The 23,902-nt window shown below is 38.9% G+C and overlaps 1 protein-coding gene across 6 annotated transcripts in view; it reads left to right on the forward strand.

Annotated features, from left to right (window-relative positions):
• The window catches only part of DLG2 (discs large MAGUK scaffold protein 2), a 1,006,374-nt gene that overhangs the window by 469,862 nt on the left and 512,610 nt on the right, over positions 1–23,902 (forward strand). The gene's annotated exons all lie outside the window — the stretch shown is intronic.

A 23,902-nucleotide genomic window follows, 5' to 3' on the forward strand; every position in this document is an offset into this window, starting at 1 on the left:
TCTAGCAGAGTGATTACAGTGTGGTGGCAAGTGAAAGGAAATATTTATTATTAAAACTGATGTGAATTGATCTAGCATTCATTGAGTCTTCATGGAAAAGCTACGTGAAACAATGTCTGCTGCTTGTCATTTTTGTCCATAGTTTGTACTTAGTATGCCTTCTCATGCTTTAGGAGGTTTCCACATTCCCTACCTAACTTCAATTTGGTTATTTGAAAGGGATGAACTCCATTTGGCTTCAGTGTAATCTCAGGGGACAACCACAGACCAAAAAAATTCTTGCCTGGAGGAGAAGCATCCCTTCTCTCTTTGAGGTGAAGAGCATTCGGAGATATCTGCAGCTGACTTCAATGGGACGCAATGTAATTGCTTCTGTGATAGTAGGAAGTTGTTTTCTGTATTTGCTTCCTGAAGTGTAGATGAGAAGCTAAGTATTTCCTTTTAGAATCCATTATGTCCTGCAAGTTCTCTGAGCCAGAGGATTGCTGTCTTTAGCTCTGTCTCTTTCCTATCTTTCCCTCAGACCCACAGTGGATGTAGTGTCTCATGTCCGCCACTTAGTCCAAATTCAGTAATTGATCTCTTCAGATGGCTCTGAAGTTTCTTCTTTTTTTTCTTGTGCAGTCTTTTACCCTTGTCTTTTACCCTTCAGTAGAGAATTAGCTCTGGAGGCTGAAGTAAATCCATGAAATTGAGGTACTCTGCCTGTCCGAAATATCCACTTTGGTGGATAATAATAATAATAAAAAAAAAAGTACGCGTTCAGAAGATTTTTGTTACAGAGATTTCTGCATACTTCAGAAATACCATTCAAAACTCTCCAAAACCCAATCAGAAAAGGTTATTGGCGTGGCTTTTTGTTTGTTTGTTTGTTTGTTTGTTTGATTGGTTGGTTGGTTTTGTTTGGTTTGTAACTATGGATTTTTCATCCTATTCCCTAATGCTCTTCAGTATTCCACCTTCTTCACAGCAATATTGCACAAACATGACTGCACTAAATAACAGATAAATCTGGGGCATGCTGCCTCTCAACTTGTAGCGTGTCCTCCCAGGGAAATCTGCCTTCTGTTTAGATATTTTTCTCTCTTGTGTGAGGTACGGAACTGCTGGAATACTGCTCGGAGGATACAGAACAAATGGTGAAGTTGAGATACAGCTTCTCAGCTCTGGTATTGTGACTGAAAAGACACTGGCAATTGGAGTGGGATAAAACTGTCAGGAAACTCCAGTGAGAGCTGTCTGCACTGGAAAGGCTCATATGTTCTGCCTCTGTTTTCTGGCTACGTGACCTGACCAGACATTTGCTGCAAAGGGAATCTGGGTGTAAATCAAAGTCACAACTTTGCTTGTACTGAGAGGGATCCCATAACTGCTGTGTCACTAAGACTGTAAGCCTGATCCAACCTACAAGCACAGGCATGGGGGTGGCACTCTGACTCAATAGGGTTAAATAACTGCCTGACTTACCTGTATTTCACAGCAGGATTTGCTTCAGCTTGGTGTACCTCTCAACAAATTTCTGAGGCAGTCTTTTGTGTTTAATAGCTGCAAAGAGCCCTGATGACAGGATGACTTTTAAAAGTATGTATTTCATAGAATGAATCATAGAATGATAGAATGATATTATCACAGAATCAGAATGATAGAATAGCTTGGATTGGAAGGGGTGTCACCTAGTTTTACTCCCACTGCACAGACTGGTTGTCACCCACCAGCTCAGCCTGCCCAGGGCTCCATGGATTCCAAGTTGTTTGTACAAATTGGTAAAGAACTTGGCTGTAGTTTCACATTCTGGATTATCTTCTTTAATGTAGTCCACAGTTATCCTAGTGGAGTTAGTCACAGAATCACAAAATTACAGAATTGTAGGTTGGAAGGGACCTCTAGAGTTCACTGAGTCCAACCCCCATGCCAAAGCAGCTCCCTAGATGAGGTTACACAGGTAGGAGTCCAGGGGGGTCTTGAATATCTCCAGAGAAGGAGACTCCAAAACCCCTCTGGGCAACCTGTGCCAGTGCTCTGTCACCCTTACTGCAAAGAAGTTCCCTTGCATATTTGTGCATTTGTGCATCAGTTTGTGATTATTTCCCCTCATTCTATCACCACACTCTGCTGAAGAGTCTGGCCTCATCCCTTTGCCTCCTGCACCTTAAATACTTATAGACATGGATCAGATTCCTTCTTAGTCTTCTTTTCTAAGGACTGAAAAGTCCCAGGTAGCTCAGCTTTTCCACATAAGAGAGGTGCTCCTATTCTCTATTGGATACTTTAAAGGGATTGGGTTTTGTCAGACACCAAGCTGTAAAGCATATTTTCTTTAACATCTCAGCAGTTTTATATGCTGAATAATCAGAAACCTGGTTCTCAGCCATTCTAAAAATGTCTTTGAGATGCTCAGTTACTGATTAGGCTAAAAACTCTTGGTGAATGTGAAGAGGTTTTCTAATATTGGCTAGACAAATCTTGTTATCTTTCAAATCCCTGCGCTCTGGTGTGCTATAGTCATGCTACTTCCTATTGGAAGACAATAACAAGAAATAGCAGTTATGGTGAAATGTGGAGCCCCTTTTCATTTTGTCTTCCACTTTTGTACCCTCAGATTTCTTCATGAACTGTCAGGTAGCATCTCGTATTCACTCAACACAGTGATGGCATGTGCTACATGTTAGAAAGCTGCAAGCTTTTGCTAAAGATTCATCTACCTGGCAGTGTGGAAAAGATAAAATTTGCAATTGCTTCAACAACTTTGAATGTCAAACACAGAAGTTTAAAAGGAAGTTTTCTGTTATGTCACTCTAGTAACATTTGAGGAAAATGTTAGCACCCCAGCAGTTCTTTGCAAGGGAAAGTTGACATACTGCAATGATAAATATTCTTTACAATTTGCAAAGGTAAGGAAATTGTGGGGTTTTTTTAGTCCACAAAATGAGAATGTACGGAATATACTGAAATAATTGTACTGCACTTTCCCTTGATTCACACTAGATGGTGCGATTAGCTCAGAGACCTTTGATCAGACTATTACAGCTTCTGCAGAGTTCTATTGAGGTCGTTATATGGCTTAGAAAGTGCTAGTTCAGTAAAAATGCCTTGTTAGAAATCAGCGTGCCTTTGGAAGAACTGGTGTGTTGAGAAATATGAATACAACTTAGACATACCTGGAATTTAGACATGCAAGCTTTGTCTACAAATGAAGTGATGTTCTCTTTCCCTTCCTCCTAGGAATATATCTAATCAGTGTTCATTAAATGACAGATATCTCTGGCTTCTGAATGAAACTTATTAGCATTATTGTTTATTGGATATCTTGTTCTTTTAAGTATCTTCCTCTTTCTTTACATAAACCTAGAAGTATCCCATATAGGATCTTGGATCTCTGTGGTTTTTTGCATATTTTAAATGGCAGACTATTCCTGTCCTGTTACTTATTCCTGTTTCCCAATTGAAAGCAAGGTTAAGTGTAAACATCAATGGCAGTTGTGCAAAAAGAAGTAGCATGTTATTATCCTACTTAAGTTATTTTTAAATAAAGAAGTTCAGACTTAGTTCCTTTTTGACCACCCTACTTTGTAGAAGGGAAAGAGCTGCTCTGGGTACTCCTGCTCTTGCTGCCCAGCAGTGCTCTCATGCAGCTCAGCCAGGTTGCTCCCAGCTTATAGAAAGTCAGAACTGATGAATTTCCAAAGGAGAGAGGGAAAATCCTCTCCATACAAAAAAAAAAATAAAAATAATAATAATAATAATAAAAAAGCAACTCATTTCCTTAGAGGTCTCTGCAGCTGAGCTTATCCATGAATTAACACTCGTGTAAATTGCTTTCCAGAAGATTTCCTTATCCCGTCACCAAAGTATGTTGATTCCATTCATTCTTTTTTGTTAGTGATGGGAAAGTCCTCTATTTTACCAATTATTTGTGGTTCCCTGTATGCAGTGTGGAAAAGACAATGCCACTTGATCATCATTTCTGCTCAAAACTGGATTTCCCTTTCTCAACTCCCATCTTCTGCTAAGTGCATAGAGGTCTCCTTGCACTCCTTGCATCCTTTCTATTTGCCTGAGTGTAGGAAGGTCATTCCTGCAGAGGCTACTTCAATTTGGATGTCCTGTTTTCTGTCTCTAATGGAACAGCTTTCTTCATCTCTAAAGGCTGCCTTATCCCAGCATGAGTCAGACCTTACGATGTGCTTTTCTGACAAACTAACAAAGGGGAAGAGGCTCTAAGGATAATCCCAGATGATTAATTAATCTGTGTATAATTCCTTAGTCTGAGCTTCCTGAAAACTGTCAGAAAGACTTTTTTTTTCTAAAAATGTAGTTTGAGTAAAAACTATTTATTTAATGAATTACCACAGTCTTAAATAAAAGCTGAGTTCAAAAGAATACTTGGAAAAATAAGATCAAAACATTCTATATATTATTTTTTTTTATCATTCAGATCAACAGCTTCATTTCTCAATTTGATAAGTTCTGGGAGAGTGATTTTTTATTTGTATTTCTTTACTACTGAATTCTGTATTAAACACAAAGTCATGCAGTAGCCACAGATACAGTGAAAACAACAAAGTCCAAGAATCACGATGTTGCAGGGAATTAAGTTGCTGTGGATTAAGTCAAGAAGTGGACATGAAGTTTCAAAACAACATTACAAAATAAGGTTTGTAGAGGTGTTCTAGCAGTTGCAGGAAAGTCTTCTGCTTTTTTAAAGACAGATACCTTTATCTATCAGGAAACAAGAGTCGGACAGCAACTTTTAATGTTACCCTGCCTGATTCTCCTATGTAAATGTAGGTTCTAGTGATTTTTTGGAGAGTATCTAACTGTGACAAGATGCCTCACTTATTCTCAGAAGAGTGCTTCCAATTACTGTGGAGGATCACTATAGCAAAGGTGAGGGTCCTATAAAGAAGAGGATAAGGCTGAATTTGTTTAAATTTCTATGGTTCAAGTGTGACAAGTAAACGAGGATGTGCCATAGCACATGCTTTTCATTCCTTTGTGAGTCTCGTCAGGGTGGTGGAGGTCTGTGAGAGGTTGATGTTATAGTAGATGTGAGGAACAGAAGTCTGAAGTTTTCTCTTGCAAAATTAATTGAGGTTATGTAGAGGACACATTAATGTATGCATAGATATATTAGCGACCCAACTAAAATTTGATCTGGCATCCCTTTCTGTGCTTACACTGACTACTTTTCATAAGTATGGCTGATCTGCATGAAGCATTATTTAGCCCCAGGGTAGCTCAGCCCAGTAGCAATGATCTTGTAGTAATACTTTTGATCTCTGCTCTTCTAGCTTCCTAGCCTTTGTGTTGTTGTTGGGCTTTTATTGTTGTATTTTTTTCTTCCCTCCCGTTTTTAATATGCAGTTTTTGGCAAAGCCCCATACTGCAGTCTGAATCTGTTAATGGATTTTCACTGAATATTCAATAGGTTGCTTCATTAACATACAACGCTTGTTACATGTTTAATCATGTACTGCTTTTCTCTTATCTCTTGCTGTAATAGCAGATAGGCATATATCATAGATCTGTATCTGTGATCTGCATTTTTTAATATAAAAATGAATTTGGATTAAGAAGAGACAAAGGAGAAAAAAAATGTGGTCTATGCTTCCTCTTGCTCTTAGAAAAGTACCAAAAAGATCTCTGAGTTTTACTTTTTTTTTTTTCCAGGGAAAATAAGCAGCTGATGAATCAGTATTCTGAAGAATATTTTGCTTCTCAGTTACCTGTGTGCAAGGATATCTTCCCTTTTTTACTATCTTATTCTGAAGCACATCCTAAAATGATGCAAAATTTGAATGTCATAGTCCTAAGGAAGAATAGTGTGAGTCTTTTTGTCATCATACCTAGGAGTGCTGCTCTGTGTGCTGGACTTCTTTAGCTGTGGATTTCTGACTGTTGATTTTCCCATGGTTTATGTTGCTGCAGACAGCTTCCAGCTTCTGATAGAATTAAAAAGAAATGATATAAAATTGCCTCTGTCAGTGGGGGATTTAATTGGAAAACTCTCTGCAAGTTAAGGTAAACCTCAGGCCTTGCAATTCCTTGTTTTTATTTTTTTGACAAAATAAATGATGCTCACCCCTTCCTCAAGCACGGTAAATTCTGACAGTGTCTACCAGCCCATTATCTTTTGTTAGACTTGTCTGAAGAACAAAGAAAGGAATTTTAAAAGGCATTTGGAAATATTTTCAGGCAATGGTCACTGTTTATTTTAGAAAGGCCTCCTAGGTATTGCAGGTCTTTTCAAATGTTAATCTGAATTGCAGTTTCAGTAGACTTGCACTGTTCCCAGTCTTCTGGGTTATATATGTGTTAGTATTAATTAGCTGTTACATTTTCTATTCTTTTCAGGTCTTAGATTTCTCTTTTAGAACAGTCTTGTTCCTGAGATGTTTTTATTTATTTATTTATTTATTTATTTTGAAGTCATATATTGCAAATATTTCTGGTGAAGTCTGGCACTTATAATCCAGAAGATGAGAGATCCCAGGAATACTTTTGTCTTTCTATATTTTGCATAGAACTAGCTATGTATAACCACTCCCATATTCACTGAACTGGTTTTCACTTGATGCACTGCCCATACGATAGTCTCACAGAATATCAAATAAACCAAGAATAGAGGTACTACTGTAAAAATGGCTGGGTTTTTTTACATATATTTTTTTTCTGGATGAAATAAACAAAATATATCAAATAAATCATCTGAGCTAGGTCTTACAGACTTAAGATTTGTCTGTTCTCTCAGTTCCTTTCCTGAGACTGTAAGTACAAAAGAATCAGTTTATTTGTATAGCATCTATAACAATGCTTGCCACCTTTCCAAGTGTTTCATGACCTACTCATGAGAAGTGCAATAAAGCATCTTGACGTTATTAGTCAGACTGTAAGAGGAGGGATTTTTCTCTGAAGTGTCAGACAGGTTTAACACCAATTGTTTCCCTGAGCTCAGCAGCTGAAATGGCCTTCTGTCAGAATTCAGCTACTGCTGACACTTGGGAACATACTCTCCATTTTCAATGAAGCATTAAATGGCCGTAACATCTTTTCACCAAAGTATAGCCTCATAATTCATTCAGTCGAAGATCTATGCATTTATACATCCAGTGATGTTGCACTGTAAAAATGCCTTTTTTTCAATATGGTATATAATGAAAAAAAAATACAAAGCAGAAGTTTGCAGCTGGGTCCTCCACTTCAACTTCTAGCATGAAGTAATAGAATTGATTTCAAGCCTTCAAACCATATGGAGGAGTATCTTGGCAGCCTCACTAAGAGGTGCTCAGGTTAATTTGTATTTTGTTTCTAAGTGCTTTCTTTCAAAACTCTTGTTTCTTGTGGCTCCTATTTCATCTTGTTGTAATAAAGTTTTGTGGAGCGTGGAGTTGTGAAAAAGCAACAGACTTCTGGCATCTAGATGAAAAAAGATCTTCCTGAATAGGCTATTATTTTCCAGCTATTCTCAAGAATATAGTTTAAATAAGAACTTCAGGGATTATTATTATGTAGCATGTTGGTACCATTAGCTAATTGCAGCTTCTCAGAATGATTTTTCAAATGTAAAAAGCCTTTTAGCCATTTAGTTCCCTGCAGAATATCTATGTCAGCAGACCACGTCATTTGCTTTCTAATAATTTCTTAGTGAGAATAGTACTACTTGATCTGAAACAATTTGGGAAAATGTCATGAAATAGTCAGCAGTCTTGATGACTCAGGTGACTTTTTTAAGATGTGCCCTGCTCACTGACTTTATCTCCCATAGGACCTCTTGTTGTTGTGCCTTTTCTGTTCCTAAGTTATCGTTTTCCTCTTCCATACCTAATCATTGTAACATTCTCTTGTTACACTACTTCTTTCTTTCTTTATCTATTTTTTTATTTTTCTGAATCGCCATCAGAATCCATTCCTTTATTTTCCCTTGGATCTTTCTTCCTCATTTTTCTGTTATATGTATTCCTACACTTACACATGGATTTTGTTAATACTGTAAACCACCCACAAAGTACACATTTGTACTACGTAGCTGTTAGCACGTAACAATTGATGCCCTTCTTGTTCAAGATGATTGCATTGTTATTGATCATTTTGCTTTTTGGCTGCTTTGAGAGGAACTTTCCCTGCCTTCCCATTCTCAAACATGATCTTTATGAACACTTTCTGTTGATATCTCTTACAGCTGTAAGATGGCTCTTCCCCTCCTCTCAAGCAAAGAGGAAGTGAAATACACTGGGATATCATCAAGCCTGGTGGGTCACAGCCTACTGAAATGGCAGCACTTTGGACAGCTTTTAGTCTTAATGACTTGCAAATACTCTGAGCAATGTCAGATGCAATTCATTTTTTTTTTCAGCCAACAAGAGTGCTGTATTACCCCTAATTTTTTCCAAATGTGAACAGAATATTTCCTTTAGATACATTAGATCTAGAATTTGGCTTATTAGATGAAAATATTTCATGCAGAAATAACCATATTCCCAAAGAAAATGTAAATATTTGATTTTTCAAAGCCTCTCTTCCATTATGGTTATAGTGAACATCTTTGTGGATTGCTGCATTTGATTTGATAAGCTGTTAGTGGCAGAACTTTGTGTTTCCAAATCTAAAATGTATTAAACCTGATAACTGGCTTAATAAAGTGGCTGCAGTTGATGACGTTGGAAAGACTGAAAAAGCAGTTTTCAACAAATAAGTCTCTGTTTTGAAATCAGTGTCTCAAACTGTGTTATTCATCAATAGAGGAGCAAATCCCAAGCAGACAAATAAAATTATTTTGTGATAGCATACAGCATGTGAGTATAAAGGCTTATATTAATTACTGGGAATTGGCCAAAATACTGCAATGTTAACAGCTTAGCACTCTTGGTGTGTTAATGACATCAGCCAACCTCTTAAGACTTCACTTGCATCTGTTTTCACATTCCACTTGCTGCTGTTTCTTTTACTATTGGTTTCTTTTACTATCTTGCAACAAATCTGCAAAATGAACAGATCTGAATTAGGTGTTTGAGGTGAAACTGGGCTATCTTCATATTGATCATGTTCGTAATTTATCTTCTGTTTTGAAATGGCATTACTTTTTCAGTATCTTGGAAAATGTGATATTTAGTTAAAGAGTAGGAATGAGTACAGTAAAATGCAAGCAAGGGTGCTTCTATAGTGCTTATGCTTTACTAATGGCTATAATGACCTCTGAGAAATAAATCTCAATAGAAACAGCCAGGACAGATAAAGTATGGAAAGTGCTAATTATCTACATTGTCATGCATATACTGGTATTAGCAGAATTTAGTTCTTTCTCTATTTATGAGTACAATCTAGACCACAGGGACTACTAAACACTAATACTTCTAATACTACTGAAGAAATAGAGCTGAATGTGTTGACAAATGTCAACATTTATTTTTCTAAACTTGGTGGAAAGAAGTTTTGAGAAAAGTGTCAGAACGCCAGCATGTCAGCATACTATTACTATTTTAAAAACTAAGTATTGGGATTCCTTTGAAAATTTTAATTTGCTTCCTGTGATCTCCTTTAGCACCTTGCCTACTGGGAATTTCCAAGCTCAAGCTTTAAGAGGACTGTGCATGTCTGTGCTTTGGGGCCATGCCTCTTTCATTTGGAACCCAGTACAGGCAAAGTCTTTTGACACTATAGGTTCAGAGAAGCAGCGTAGATAAATTTCCCAGCAAAGATTTATCTGTACATCCTTACCAGATTGGCTTAAAAACTTAACAGGTTTAACTGGACTATGGAGATGACAGAAATATATGTTTGTGGCATTCCATAACATTTCCGATACTGGCTTCATCATGGTGCAATGTGTTCTCAGTTTCTTACTAAAGTGGAACAATTCATCAGCTGAGTTCCTATGGCAGGCCATTATCTCAAACTGAGCGGCATCTGAGCCAGTTCAGAGCTACCCCAATGCACTGTAGTAAAGATACAGACTGAGGAAAATGCACTCGTGGCTTTTTCGTATTTCTTTCTTCCTTCCTTGCTCTCATTCTCCTTTCCTTTTTGTTTCTTGTTTCAATATAAATAATGTGATATTTACCCTGAACTGGAAGGAAAGGAGCAAGAGGGGGACAAGGGGGTCTCTGCTATTGGAGTTTATGGTGCAAGGGTTTTGTAGGAAAATATATTTTACAAGTAGTTAAGGGTGAGGGCCCATGAGAACAGAGAGAGGCAGACGGTGGCTGAAGTGCACTGTACATAGGTACGTATGTCTGCAAGGAAAGGGGCACAAACTGTTAAAATTGAAGGGAGGTATGTGAAAAGTTTGGGACCTAACTGACAGCTTGCTTTGACACTCTAATTTTTCAGCTGCTCGTGCCCAGGTCTTTGATGTATTTCCAGTGTTATTTAAGTATAAACCTTTTCACAGTGTGGTAAAAGAGGTGAATAAGCTAGAGTATCTGCCATAAACCTGGTAGTGCAGCCTGTACATATAACCATTTTTGTTTATAAGTCAGTTACAGCTATCCTAATAGGGATTATTCTGGCAACTGGAAACCAGGTTTTACTCGTTATTCAATTAAGCTGAAATTGCCTGTAATGTAGTGCCATAATTGTAGTTGAGGCATCACTGGAAGATGGTAAGTAGGTGAGATACTAATTAAATTCTTTTGAACTTCAGTAATTTAATATTCAAAAGGAGGCTGAACCCACACAGAAGCTTGCTCATTGCATTGCCACAGGGGATTACTGGGGGAGAAACCTTGATAAAAATAGCAGCTTCTAAACGAATTTTGCTGGCCTTGCGTGACTGAAATTTAGGGTTTGTTCGTATTGCTCCACTGTTCTAGATGCAAACACATCGGGCCTGATCTGGTTGGGGGTGAACTCTCTGTAGACTTCAGTAAGATCATGTGTGAACGGGTTGAGTACTAAGTTTTCCCAAACACTGCTAAACTGAGAGATGAGTGTTGCATTTATATATAACCTTGAAAAATTGGATTCTTTTATACTTAGGCATTCAGCCTAATATAAGTATACAGTTCCCTTTGATTTTCAAAGCACTGTAAGCCACAAACTCTTTTAAATTCTTTTTGAAAATCTCATCTGATAATAAAATGAGAGGTATGGGAGAGGATGAAATTCATCCTTTCTCAGAACTGCCCTCCTGTAGAACAGCTCAGAACACAGGATCTTTGCTATATCATGATTACTGACCAGGTTATTAGTGCAGTATTTCCAGGCCCCTAAATGCATCAAAGCAAAATTTTCACTGCCCTTCTCGTTACAGCTATCAGTAATGATCTGAGCAAGACTGGTCTGGAGATTCCTCCCTAGATTCATATTCTTTCCAAGCCTCTTAATTCAATCTGAATGATGATGATGATGATTTTTGGTTATAGTGTTACCTAGGGGCTGAGTGCAGAGTAGGGTTCTACTGTCCAAAGCTTAGGAAAAGCATAAATGTTGTGAGATCTCAGACTTACATAGGCTAAAAACAATACAAATGAGCAGAAATTAATAGGAATTTCTGTGTATACTCAAATTAGATCTACTAATCAATCTACTATAATCAAAATATAACTGATTTTAACTATAATTCCTTTGACATTTCTTTAGCTAGAGACATTCATGTCTCAGAGATGAATTATAGACCAGTTGTATCTTATTACATTTATTGGCTTTCTCCCATTAGTACTGCACAGATGCTTTGCCACTTGCTGAGTGAGAAACACATGCACAAATATAATATATGCATTTAAAAAAAGAAAAAAGAAAAAAGAAAGAAAGAAAAAGAGACTTGGTGTTGCTTTAAAATGGTTCTTGGAATTGGAGTCCCTTTTTAACTAAAGAGACCACAACTGAAACTGTCCGCCCAGAGTAGAAATTAACCCCCTAACTAACACACCACTACTTACTAAATGTGTTAATTAATTAATGGCCTTAATTTAATTCTCCACATGTGTTGAACTGAGTTGATGAGTGTTACTATACTTACAATTAGATGGGTTTTGCAATATCGCTTTCATCATAGTGGTTAGTATAAATGACTTTTCTTAATTATGGTAGGGTATATGCTTCATTAAGAGGCTTCAGATATAGTGTGATTGTATTTGGCAGATTCTGGCAAATATCCTTTGTTTGCAGGGACACTGATGGCCAGTTCGCTTCTCAAAAACTTTCTGCTTATGTTTTCTGGCCTTCTAGTTACGATATTGAAAACCTATGATTGGTAGAAGTTTTAACTCAAATTCTCTTTTGTATTAATTATTTATTAAAACATTGTATTTCTTACTTAGTGTTCTTACAATATGTGCCTTCTTGGAGTGCTGGTCAAAAGAACCATGGTATATAGAAATCGTCTTCTCTACCATCCTTCTGCAATGTTTCAGAGACTGCAGTGTATTCTTAAATTGTGGTAAGAACTATTGGAAAAAATAAGGAAATAGAGAAGGTAAAAAGTAATGATCTTCACATTTAATCTTCCTTACACCTCCTCGTCTCCTTAGCATTTTTATGTCTGGAGGAAGTGCTGAAGGCATTGGACAAGAGCTGCTAAAGCACTCACTAGTGTAGGTGCAATGCTGGACCCACATCACCTCTGTATATTCGTGCTGCATTTGCATCTAGTCTCATGAAGTGTTCTCTCTGAAGTGTTAATATCAGAGAGTAGGAATTTACTTACCTGTCTGGCCTCATTCTGTTTTGTTTAGCTTTGGACACTGTGTCAGCAGCTCTTCTGCAGCTTCCCAGTGCTGCAGATATGCATCAGGAACAAAGTCTGGATATGGAAACAAATTGCTTGGTGTAAACTGATTTCCAGAGGCACAAGGTCACACTTGTTAATTGTAATTGACTTTTTTTTTTTTTTTTACAATTGTTAATTCTAATTGCACTTTTAATTGAAGTATGGATGTTCAAGACTTATTAATATTGTATATTTGTAAAAGAAAAAGTAGAGATGAAAATCTCTTTCTTTCAAGTAGTATCTGTTATATAGAAAAAAAGCGGCTGAAATGAGTATAGCTAACAAAAATGTTCAGTGTCAGAACTGTTCTGTTCTTAGGCAGCAATTTTGTATCTGTGTTTTACGAAACACTAGAGATGATCTCAGGTTCTGCATATCTGAAAATACTTTTAATGTGAAGAAACAGTGCAGAACTGGAAGAAATAAGAATAGCCTAAGTCATTTATTTGTATTTACAAAATACTTCTGACAGTCTTAACACTATAAGCTGCTATTGAATTATAAAAAATTTTGGAAAGTGGAATAGTGTGAAAGCATTGAAACAAAGTAATCAAAACAGCTGAGAGAAATGACTGGACTATTCCCTGTATAGCAAAAGGAAAATTAAGGTTTTTCTAAGACAGTCCAGGAAAGTTTAAATCCATCCCAGACTACAGAAACACAAATATTCTAATTATTTATCAGGGAAATGGCTAGATAGGGAAAGTATAATTTGCAGATGGCACAAAATTATATTGAATAATGAAAACAAGAGGAATTAAACAGATCTGGAAGAATATGCAGATGATAAAATGTAATTTTGAAAAAAAAAGCATTTCTACAGTGGAAGGGGGGAATATAAATTACTCATACATGCTTAATTAGCTGAATGATTCAGAGGTGGCTTATAGCTTTGTGGAAAAACCTTTACATACAGAAGTGATTTAAATCACTAAGCAAACTGTTTACAAATAAATGTCAAAAATCAAGTACTGAAATACTGAGACCATTCTACTCTCATAAGCAGTTCTTATGTAAAGCTGTTAGAAGTGGAAGAGAGAGAAAAATAAAATAAAATAAAATAAAATAAAATAAAATAAAATAAAATAAAATAAAATAAAATAAAATAAAATAAAATAAAATAAAATAAAATAAAATAAAATAAAATAAAATACTGCAGTGGGAAAATAAAACAACAACAACAAAAAAGGTATTTTTTAATGTTTTCTTAATAAATATGTTAGACTGTGATGCTGATTTTTATCCTTCATCTGATTTTTCTTCAACTGGCATTTTTCAGACAAATTTGAAAGAGTTTAGTGGTTGAAAAGAAATTCCTACAACTTCCACAAAAGTAGGTAATCAGAAGAGATACAGCATGGACTCATCTTCTATTGGATACCGGTAAATCTGTGTAATTATGAGAGCTGTCACTGGAAGTGAAAGAAAGAGAAAAATGTTATATTTTCAACACTGTGTAAGCTTCTATTAGTGATTGCATTTACTAAATATTGAAATTTAACAACACATTTCGAAACCATAGAGGCAGGGAGGCTCTCTGTTGGTATTTTTGAAATCAGGAAATATTTAGTACAATTATAGAATGGCTTAGGTTGGAGGAAACAATAAAAATCAAATAGTTCCAACTTCCTGCTGAGGATACGGTTGCCAACCACCAGATCACTATGCCAGAAGAGCCCCATTCAACCTGGCCTTCTACACCTCCAGAGATGGGGCATCCATAGCTTTTCTGGCCAGTTTGTGACAGTGCCTCACCACTCTCTGAAGAAAAAAAAAGTCTTCCTAACATCTCACCTAAATCTCCCTTCTTTTAGTTATAAGCCATTCTTCCTTAGTCCTGTCACTATGAAACCATGTAAAAAGTCAATCCCCATCCTGCTTATAAGATCCCTTCAGATCCTGCAATGAGGTCCCACCAGAGCTTTCTCGGGGCTGAATGAGCTCAACTCTCTCAGCCTTTCTTCAAAAGAGAGTTGCTCCATCATCTCTGTGGCTCTCCTCTGGACCTCCTCCAATAGCTCTTATATTGTGTTATTTTGCTTTCCAATATCTTATTTAGTAAATTAGCTTTCCTGCTCAGATTGTTTCTGCTGTTTTGTTTTTATGCCCATCTCTCTTTTCCCTTTTCCCTTTCCTCCTTCCCCTTTCCTGGGGAGTGTGTCCATGGGTCCCCTGCACCAATTGTCATGGAACCGGGACAAACCAACCCATAAACCATTGACACCTGCACATCACAGAAAGTGGTGACTACACTTTTATAGGCATAGTGTATACATATTCAAAACATTTCTAAGAAATTGGTTACATATACACTGGATGTAACACCTTATGAGCACGCGTCCTAGAAAATGGGAGGGTCTCTGGGCCATCATTGGATGAAGGCTATTCAGAAACCCTTAGGGGGTTGCACTGTGTTGCAACAGCAAGTCTGCCCCCTTATCTTCATGGGTCTGCCCACTGAGTTGCAAACAGCAGCTTTACTCTTCACTTCTCTTCAAGGATCTTACATTCCTATGGTTCCTCTGTAAAGTTTACACAAGCTATGAGGTCTAATTTAACAAAGTTATAATTTCCTTGATTCATTGTTATCTGAAATCTTGCTGAGAGTGCACTCAATTTCAGCAAGGCATTTGATACTGTCCCCCATGATATCCTTATAATAAAACTAAGGAAGTGTGGGATTGACGAGTGGACAGTGAAGTGGGTTGAGAACTGGCTGACTGGCAAAGCACAGAGGGTTGTCGTTGGCAGTGCAGAGTCCGGTTGGAGGCCTGTAACCAGCGGTGTCCCCCAGGGGTCCGTGCTGGGTCCAGTCTTGTTCAACATCTTGATCAATGACCTTGATGAAGGGATAGTGGCCACCCTCAGCAAGTTTGCTGATGATACGAAGTTGGGAGGATTGGCTGACACACCTGAAGGCTGTGCTGCCATTCAGCAAGACCTGGACAGGCTGGAGAGCTGGGCAGAAAGGAACCAGATGAAATTTAACGAAAGCAAGCGTACAGTCTTGCACCTAGGGAGGAATAATTGCATGCATCAGTACAGGTTGGGGGATGAGCTGCTGGAGAAGAGCTCTGAGGAGAGGGACCTGGGTGTCCTGGTGGACGACAGGCTGACCATGAGCCAGCAGTGTGCTCTCATGGCCAGGAGGGCCAATGGCATTCTGGGATGCATTAAAAAGAGCGTGGCCAGCAGGTCAAGGGAGGTGATCCTCCCCCTCTACTCTGCCCTGGGGAGGCCTCATCTGGAGTACTGTGTCCAGTTCTGGGCTCCCCAGTATAAAAAAGACAGGGATCTCTTGGAAAGAGTCCAGCGCAGGGCCACAGAGATGGTGAAGAGCCTGGAGGATCTCCCGTATGAAGAAAGGCTAATGAACTGGGTCTGTTTAGCCTTGAGAAAAGAAGACTGAGAGGGGACCTGATCCAGGTTTATAAATATCTGAGGTGTAGGGGACAAAGAAGTGAGGCCAGACTCTTTTCAGCAGTGTATGGAGACAGGACAAGGGGAAACAGCAGCATAGGAGGTTCCGCACGAATGTGCACAAGAACTTCTTTACGGTGAGGGTGACGGAGCACTGGCATAGCTACACAGGGGGGTTGTGGAGTCTCCTTCTCTGGAGATATTCAACACCCGCCTGGACGCCTACCTGTTTGACCTGGTGTAGGGAACCTGCTTTGGCAGGGGGGTTGGACTCAATGATCTCTTGAGGTCCCTTCCAAACCCTATGACTCTATGATTGTATGATTCTATGATTCACTATCTGTGTCATTGATAAAGATATTGAAGTGCACTAGTCCCAAGATGGCCTCCTGTAGGACACCATTTGTCACCAGCCTCCACCTGAACATAAAGCCATTGACCACAACTCTCTGGCTGCAACCTTCTGACCAACTCTTTATCTATCAAATAGTCCAGTCTTAAAATCTATATGTCTCTAACTTAGAGATAATGATGCACAGAGGGACCATTTCAGAGACCTTGCACAAGTCCAGGTAGTCAACATCAGTTGCTGTTCCTTAATCCACTGATGGTATCATTCAATCATAGAAAACTACCAGATTGGTCAGGCACACTATGCACTTGGTGAAGCCATGCTGGCTGTCTCTGATCACCTCCACATATTGCATGTGCTCTAACATGTCTTAGAGGAGTATCCATTCTATAACCTTCCCAGGCACAGATGTGAGCCTGATCAGTCTGTAGTTTCCCATGTCTTCCTTTCTCCCTTTCTTGGAGGTGGGAGTGATGCTTCCCTTTTCCCAGTCACAGGGGTCCATGCCTGACAGCCACAACTTTTCAAACATAGGGAAGAGCAACTTGATAACCACAAAAGTCACTTCCTTCAGGACACGAAATAGCAGGACATGTCTGAGAGGAGAAGGAGAAAAAGGAACATATGAATCATATGCAACTGTGCAGTTGGATAGGAAATTATATTTTAGTAAAACTTTCAGTAAAGCTGAAGAGTGCAATGCATGTTACTGTCTATCTGAGACTGGTAAGGACTGTGTCAAATCAACATGAGACTACCAACATCACTCTGCGGACAATTTTACTTTTGAAACCATTTCTTTGAAGCTGCTTGCCTTTGAAAGGGAGTGCTCAGGAGTGTTAATTGGCTGAAGACGTGGCCTGGGAGCAAATAACTCCAGCTTGATACAGGAGACTGGGAGACGATACCACTGTATCCTATGAAGATGGGATGATACAAGTTGGCATCTCCCTCCTTCCTCTTACTGGCTGACTTAAATATGCAAGGTCTGGAAGATGGGAACAAAGGATTTCTTCCAGGGATCCCAAAGTCAGAAGCTGTTACTCCAAATTGAGCTGACTCCATCACTTTGGACTTACAAATTTGCACTGCCATTGTGAGTAGTCGTCAGCTGAACAACACCACCTCTTTTGATCCACCACTACTGAAGATCTGCAACTGACATCAAGACATCACTGGATCTTGGAGTGGTGAACCACTTTGCTTTGCTATCTGTCTGGGTCTCTTTCCCCATTTTCTTTTATTCTTTTACTTTTTGTAGTATCCATTGCCTAAAATTGTCTTATCTGTAACACTTATTAATCATAATTAGCCAAATAGCCAATTTTACCTCCAAGTAGTTGTTAGTTATTAAGAAAGCTCTCAATAAATTGGTGTATATTATTTCTGAGTCTTGGATGACTCCATCATGGTAGCAACCCTTTGCTCAGTAGGGAAGGTGTGACTCAGGAGGTAGAAGATTCACCTCCATTGAAATCCACTGAGTGGGATGAGAAACTGTCTTCACTTTCAGGTCTCTGTTTAATAGGACGTAATAACCTGTCATGTTTAACGATTTTAGGGTTGTGCAGATTGGGAATTCCATAAATCTGCTAGTTCAGTAGTTATTTCAGGAATCCTGAAAAGAAAAAAGCAACTCAATTCCTAAGACAAGAATTAGGTACACTAAGGTGTGAAATAATGTAATTACTGGTTGGGTGGATGGGAGGAGAGCATTGGATGTAGTCTACCTTGATTTTGGCAAGGCATTTGACACTGTCTCCCACAGCATACTTATAACAAAGCTGAAGATGTGTGGAATAGATGAGTGGACAGAAAGGTGGGTTGAGTACTGTGTGACTGGCAGAGCTCAGAGTGTTGTGATCGGTGGCACAGAGTCCAGTTGGAGGCTTGTGTTTAGCAGTGCTCCTCAGGGGTCAGTGTTGTGTCCAGTCCTGTTCAAGATCTTCATCAATGACCTTGATGAGGGGATAGAGTCCACCCTCAGCAAGTTTGCTGATGATACAAAGCTGGGAGGAATGCCTGACATGCTGGAAGGCTGTGCCACAATTCAGCGAGACCTGGACAGGCTGGAGAGTTGGGCAGAAAGGAACCAGATGAAATTTAACGAAAGCAAGCGTACAGTCTTGCACCTAGGGAGGAATAACCGTGTGCACTGGTACAGGTTTGGGGATGAGCTGCTGGAGAAGAGCTCTGAGGAGAGGGACCTGGGTGTCCTGGTGGACGACAGGCTGACCATGAGCCAGCAGTGTGCTCTCATGGCCAGGAGGGCCAATGGCATTCTGGGATGCATTAAAAAGAGCGTGGCCAGCAGGTCAAGGGAGGTGATCCTCCCCCTCTACTCTGCCCTGGGGAGGCCTCATCTGGAGTACTGTGTCCAGTTCTGGGCTCCCCGGTACAAAAAAAGTCAGGAGTCTCTTTGAAAGAGTCCAACAAAGGGCTACAAAGATGATGAAGGGCATGGAACACCTCTCTTACGAGGAAAGGCTGAGAGACCTGGGTCTGTTCAGCCTTGAGAAAAGAAGACCCAGAGGGGATCAGATCCACATCTATAAATATCTAAGGAGTGGGAGGCAAAGGAACGAGGCTGGACTCTTCTCTGCTGTGTGCAGTGATGAGGAGAAATGGTCATAAACTGATGCATAGGAAGTTCCACACAAATGTGAATGGGAACTTCTTCACAGTGCAGGTGATGAAGCACTGGAACAGGCTGCCCAGAGAGGTGGTGGAGTCTCCTCTGGTGATGTTCAAGACCTGTATGGATGCTTATCTGTGAAACCTGGTCTAAGGAGCCTGCTTTTGCATGGGGGACGGACTCTATGATCTCCAGAGATCCCTTCCGCCCCCTACAGTTCTGTGATTCTTTGATAGGCTTAAAAATTCCAAATTAATTAACAACAATTAAGTTTGTCTTTTAGTTTATTTAGCATTTCATTCCTAAACTCAAAGCTATAATGGTAACTAAAATTTTAAGGCTGTGTTACCCTCTAAAAACAGATTTTCACATAGTTGCACTCCTTTTTACCAGACTCTCAAAAACCTGAATATTGGCATCAGTGACAGTATAGTCTTAAATACTCCATAAAGCATTTAAAGTAACCATGATGTATTGTTTCCTCTTTTCAATTCACTCATCCACTCCTATTTCATAATATGTTTTTTATACCATTGACACATGCTCATTGTGTAATCAAAGAACTGTGTGTGTGCATCATTTGCAACCTTGTATGTGAATTTTATGAAGTTTTATCATTCTCTTACTAAAACATTCACATATTTCTAAGAAATATATTATTGAAATGGTGTTGGATTCAGAGCATTCCTGTTACTATTCTGCATTGTTGTCTGAGGAAATCACACATGGACTGAGAGAAACAAAATGCATTGTAGTGAAAGTAGTCTGATCATTAACTATTTTAATGTAGTAGAAGCTTGTTAAGTTCTGTGTGGGCTAAAAAACCCTAAATAAATGAGAGAGTAGTTTTCTAGTCTTACCTTAGGGATCACACAATTTAATGCACAACTCATTCTGGAGTTACTGCTATAGAGCAAAATTACAAGCTCCTATCAACTCATAAGTCTCAAGAAAGCTAACGGTCCTAAAAATGTTGATCCTAGAAGATGCTGATAGCTTCTCCTGAGTTTGGCTATACCATTTGACTTGTTATCTTGAACTAGGAGCAGTCTGCTGAACTTGATACTCATGTCATGTTTAAATAAAGGGATAAGTAGTCATTTTTCCTGGTTTTAAGTAACATAGCTGCAAAAAACTTTATATCTCAATTAAAAAAAATTAATAAAAATCCATACATGCAAATTTGTTGGAAATGGTAGCTTAAAGCAAAGAATTATTTATACAGAGTATTTAGCATAAATGCAGATGGCAATTATTAATAGTAAATCTGCTACAAAAAATTATTATAAACATATATTTCCTTTCAAATAAATTTGGCAAACAAATTCATACGAATAAGGGAGAAGAAAGTCAGAAATCATAGCGTTTTGTATTGACATTTTTAATACCAGGTTTGTTCTGGAGAAGTCAAAACAGTTTATTTCAAAGATGCAAAATAGCTTTGGACTTGTGTTTTTAAAGTGGCATTCCAAAATGGAACAAAATCTTCAAAAGCAAGCGTAGAAAAATAAATATTTATCACGATTTCAGATGAAAACTCCTGTATTGGACTGAATGGGCAATTTCAGGTCTACCTGACCTGATTTCTATCTTTTATGGTTATTGAAAGAATAACCCGTTATTTGCACAGGTTTAGCTGTGAATATGTGACAAAATGTGTAAGGCTTTCAGAGAAGATATGCAGCAAACCTTTTAAGTTTGAGACTTTACCTTGATTTATGATGATTTAGAATAAAAATTACTTTTACACCTTAACTAGAAGCAATTTCCACACTAAGTACTGTGAACTCTAAAACAGTAAACTCTTTCAATGTATGCAATTAACCATCTGTGACCAAGTTTGACAAAATATACATTTTACCACATTAATACTGCGATCCCATTCTTCTCTTGGCAGGGTGTGCTAGCTTATTTGGTAAATGCTCATGAGACTCCTTCCTCCACACACACACAAAATATAAACTCATTTGTCTTGTGAAAGACTTTAAAACTTTTTTTCTTTTTCTTCTTTTCTTTTCCTTTTCTTTTCCTTTTCATCCTTTTTTTTATCTTTTCTTTTATTTCCTCTCTCTCTCTCTCTCTTTCATAAGTTCATAAGTTCATAAGTTCATAAGGTTGGAAAGGACCTATAAGATCATCTAGTCCAACCATCCTCCTATCACTATCTCTACCCAACTACTAAATTAAGTCCTTTAGCACCTCATCTAAATGCTTCTTGAACAGCGCTAGGGATGGTGCCTCAACCACCTCCCTAGGCAGGCCATTCCAGTGCCTGACCACTCTTTCAGAAAAGAAATGCTTCCTCAGGTCTAATCTAAATCTTCCCCGGCGCAACTTGTGGCCATTCCCTCTCGTCCTGTCATTACTTATCAGGGAGAAGAGGCCCACCCCCTCCTCACCACAACCCCCCTTCAGGAAGTGGTAGAGTGCAATAAGGTCTCCTCTGAGCCTCCTCTTCTCCAGACTGAACAATCCCAGCTCCCTCAGCCGCTCCTCATAAGACTTGTGCTCCAGGCCCCTCACCAGTTTCTTTCTTTCTCTCTTTATTTTCTTTGAAATATTCAGCTGTTTAATGTTGTATACTTACAAAGCTTTTAAAGGTAAGTTACCATATGTCCTTCCCACACCACTGTCCAAAGGTTAAGGAGAGTATGTTTTGGAAGTGAGAGATTTGAGGTGTTGTTTCTGGCTTTTTTTATGTTCTTTATAATTGGAAGAATTCTCTTGCCTTCAATATCCACGTACGTAACAGGACAATGTAATTGAATACTGTTCTGGGGAGAGCACTTGAATTTAGTTGATTTTAAATCCTTAAAGCTATTTTTTTCAGTCTTCGGGATTTTCAGATGAAGTACCCAGTGGCTGGCTTTGAGGTTAGGGTGATATGAGTTAAGGAAGACTGCTAAACAAATTACCTAATTGTAATCATATATGCTGTTTTCCACTGTAGCTTGAATCCAAATCTTGGAACTAGCAATTCACGATTTGATGCTCTTTTGCTGTACCACAGTATTTGGCTATAGCCAATGGAGGACCTAGGAAACTACAGTCCATTCAGCCTCACTTCTATCATTATGAAGCTGATCCAAATATGGGTATCATCTCCATGCAAGAATGTCAGTCAACATGGATTCACAAGGAGAAATCATAATTGACCAGTCTAGTAGCTTTCTATAATATCATGACTCCTCCTGAGTAGAGGAGGAGAGAGCCATGAATGTTGTGTACCTTGATCTCAGCAAGAACTTCGACACTGTTTCCCACAGCATCCTTGTAATGAAGCTTAGGAGGTGTGGGATAGATGAATGCACAGTGAGATGGAATGAGAACTGGCTGACTGGCAGAGCTCAGAGGATTGTGATCAGTGGCACAGTCTCATTGGAGGCCTGTAACTAGCAGTGTTCCTCAGGAATTGGTCTTCTTTAGTATCTTCATCAATGAGCTAGATGAAGTGTTAGAGTTCACCCTCTACAAGTTTGCTGATGACACAAAGCTGAAAGGAGTGACTGACACATCAGAAAGCTGTGCTGCATCCATCAAGACATGGATAGGCTGAGTTGGTCATAAAGGAACTGTGGAGGTTCAACAAGGGCAAGTGTAGTCTTGCATCTGTGGAGGAATAATAACAAAAGAACACATTAGGGGATAACCTACTGGAGAGGACCTCTGCTGAACACGACCTGGGGGTCCTGGTGGACATCAGATTGACCACGAGGCAGCAGTGTGCCCTTGTGGCCATGAAAGCCTACTCTGCTTTGCTGAGGCTGCATCTGGAATACTGTGTCCGCTTCTGGGCTCTCCAGTTCGAGAGAGACAGGGAGCTGCTGGAAAGAGTCCAGCAGAGTGCAACAAGGATGATGAGGGAGTGTCCCTCTCATGAGGAAAGGCTGAGAGACCTGGGGCTGTTCAGCCTGGACATGAGAAGGCTGAGGGGAATCTCATCAATGCTTATAAATGCCTAAAGAATGGGGAACAAGGAGTTGGGGCCAGGCCCTTTTCAATGGTGCCCATTGATGGGACTGGGGGAAATGAACACAGCCTGGAACACAGAAAGTTGCGTCTGTGCAAGAGAAAAACCTTTTTTATTTGGGAGTTACAGAACACTGGAACAGGCTGTTAAGAGAGGTTGTAGGGTCTTCTTCTATGGAGATATTCAAAACTCAATTGGACACTTTCCTGTGCATGCTGCTATAAGAACCTGCTAAAGAAGGAGAACTGGATGAGGTGACCCTTCCAAACCCTATGATTTCGTAGGAGTTTAGCCTAAATACTGTGTTATCGCCCTTTACTTGAACAGTTTATCTTTTAATTAAGTACCTGATGAAGAGTTTCAAGAGACATTATTGGTTTTTAAGGTGAATAAAATTCATAAGATGCTGGATAGTTTACTGTCTCTGTAGAATGTTCTGTATAGCTACCTTCTATTTCATACAAATTAGGGGGAAATAAATTTAATGCTGGGGTATCAGACTGGAAAAGCTTGGAGAATGACATTTTAGGATCATTTTAAAAAATTATTCAATAAAAATTATAGTGGAAAAGGGATGAAGTTTCAGTTTCAGTTGTAACTTCTTAAGCATTCTGCTTAACATACTGTTTTATGCATACTGTACTGCATATACCATACTAAGAATTTCTGGAGCATCATAATTTTCAGCTGAATGCACAGTTCAATGTCCATCATTCCAATTCCTTTCACTGGTGTAAAGCATTGTCTTATTTAATGAAAGCCTGGAAAGCAGTGGATAGTCATTTCAATATATTTATGCATGTATGTGTATTATGTAAT

Source organism: Cyrtonyx montezumae, unplaced genomic scaffold (genome assembly GCF_038088225.1).
Source record: "Cyrtonyx montezumae isolate F1298 unplaced genomic scaffold, pur_monq_1.0 scaffold_12, whole genome shotgun sequence".
Classification (NCBI taxonomy): Eukaryota; Metazoa; Chordata; class Aves; order Galliformes; family Odontophoridae; genus Cyrtonyx; species Cyrtonyx montezumae.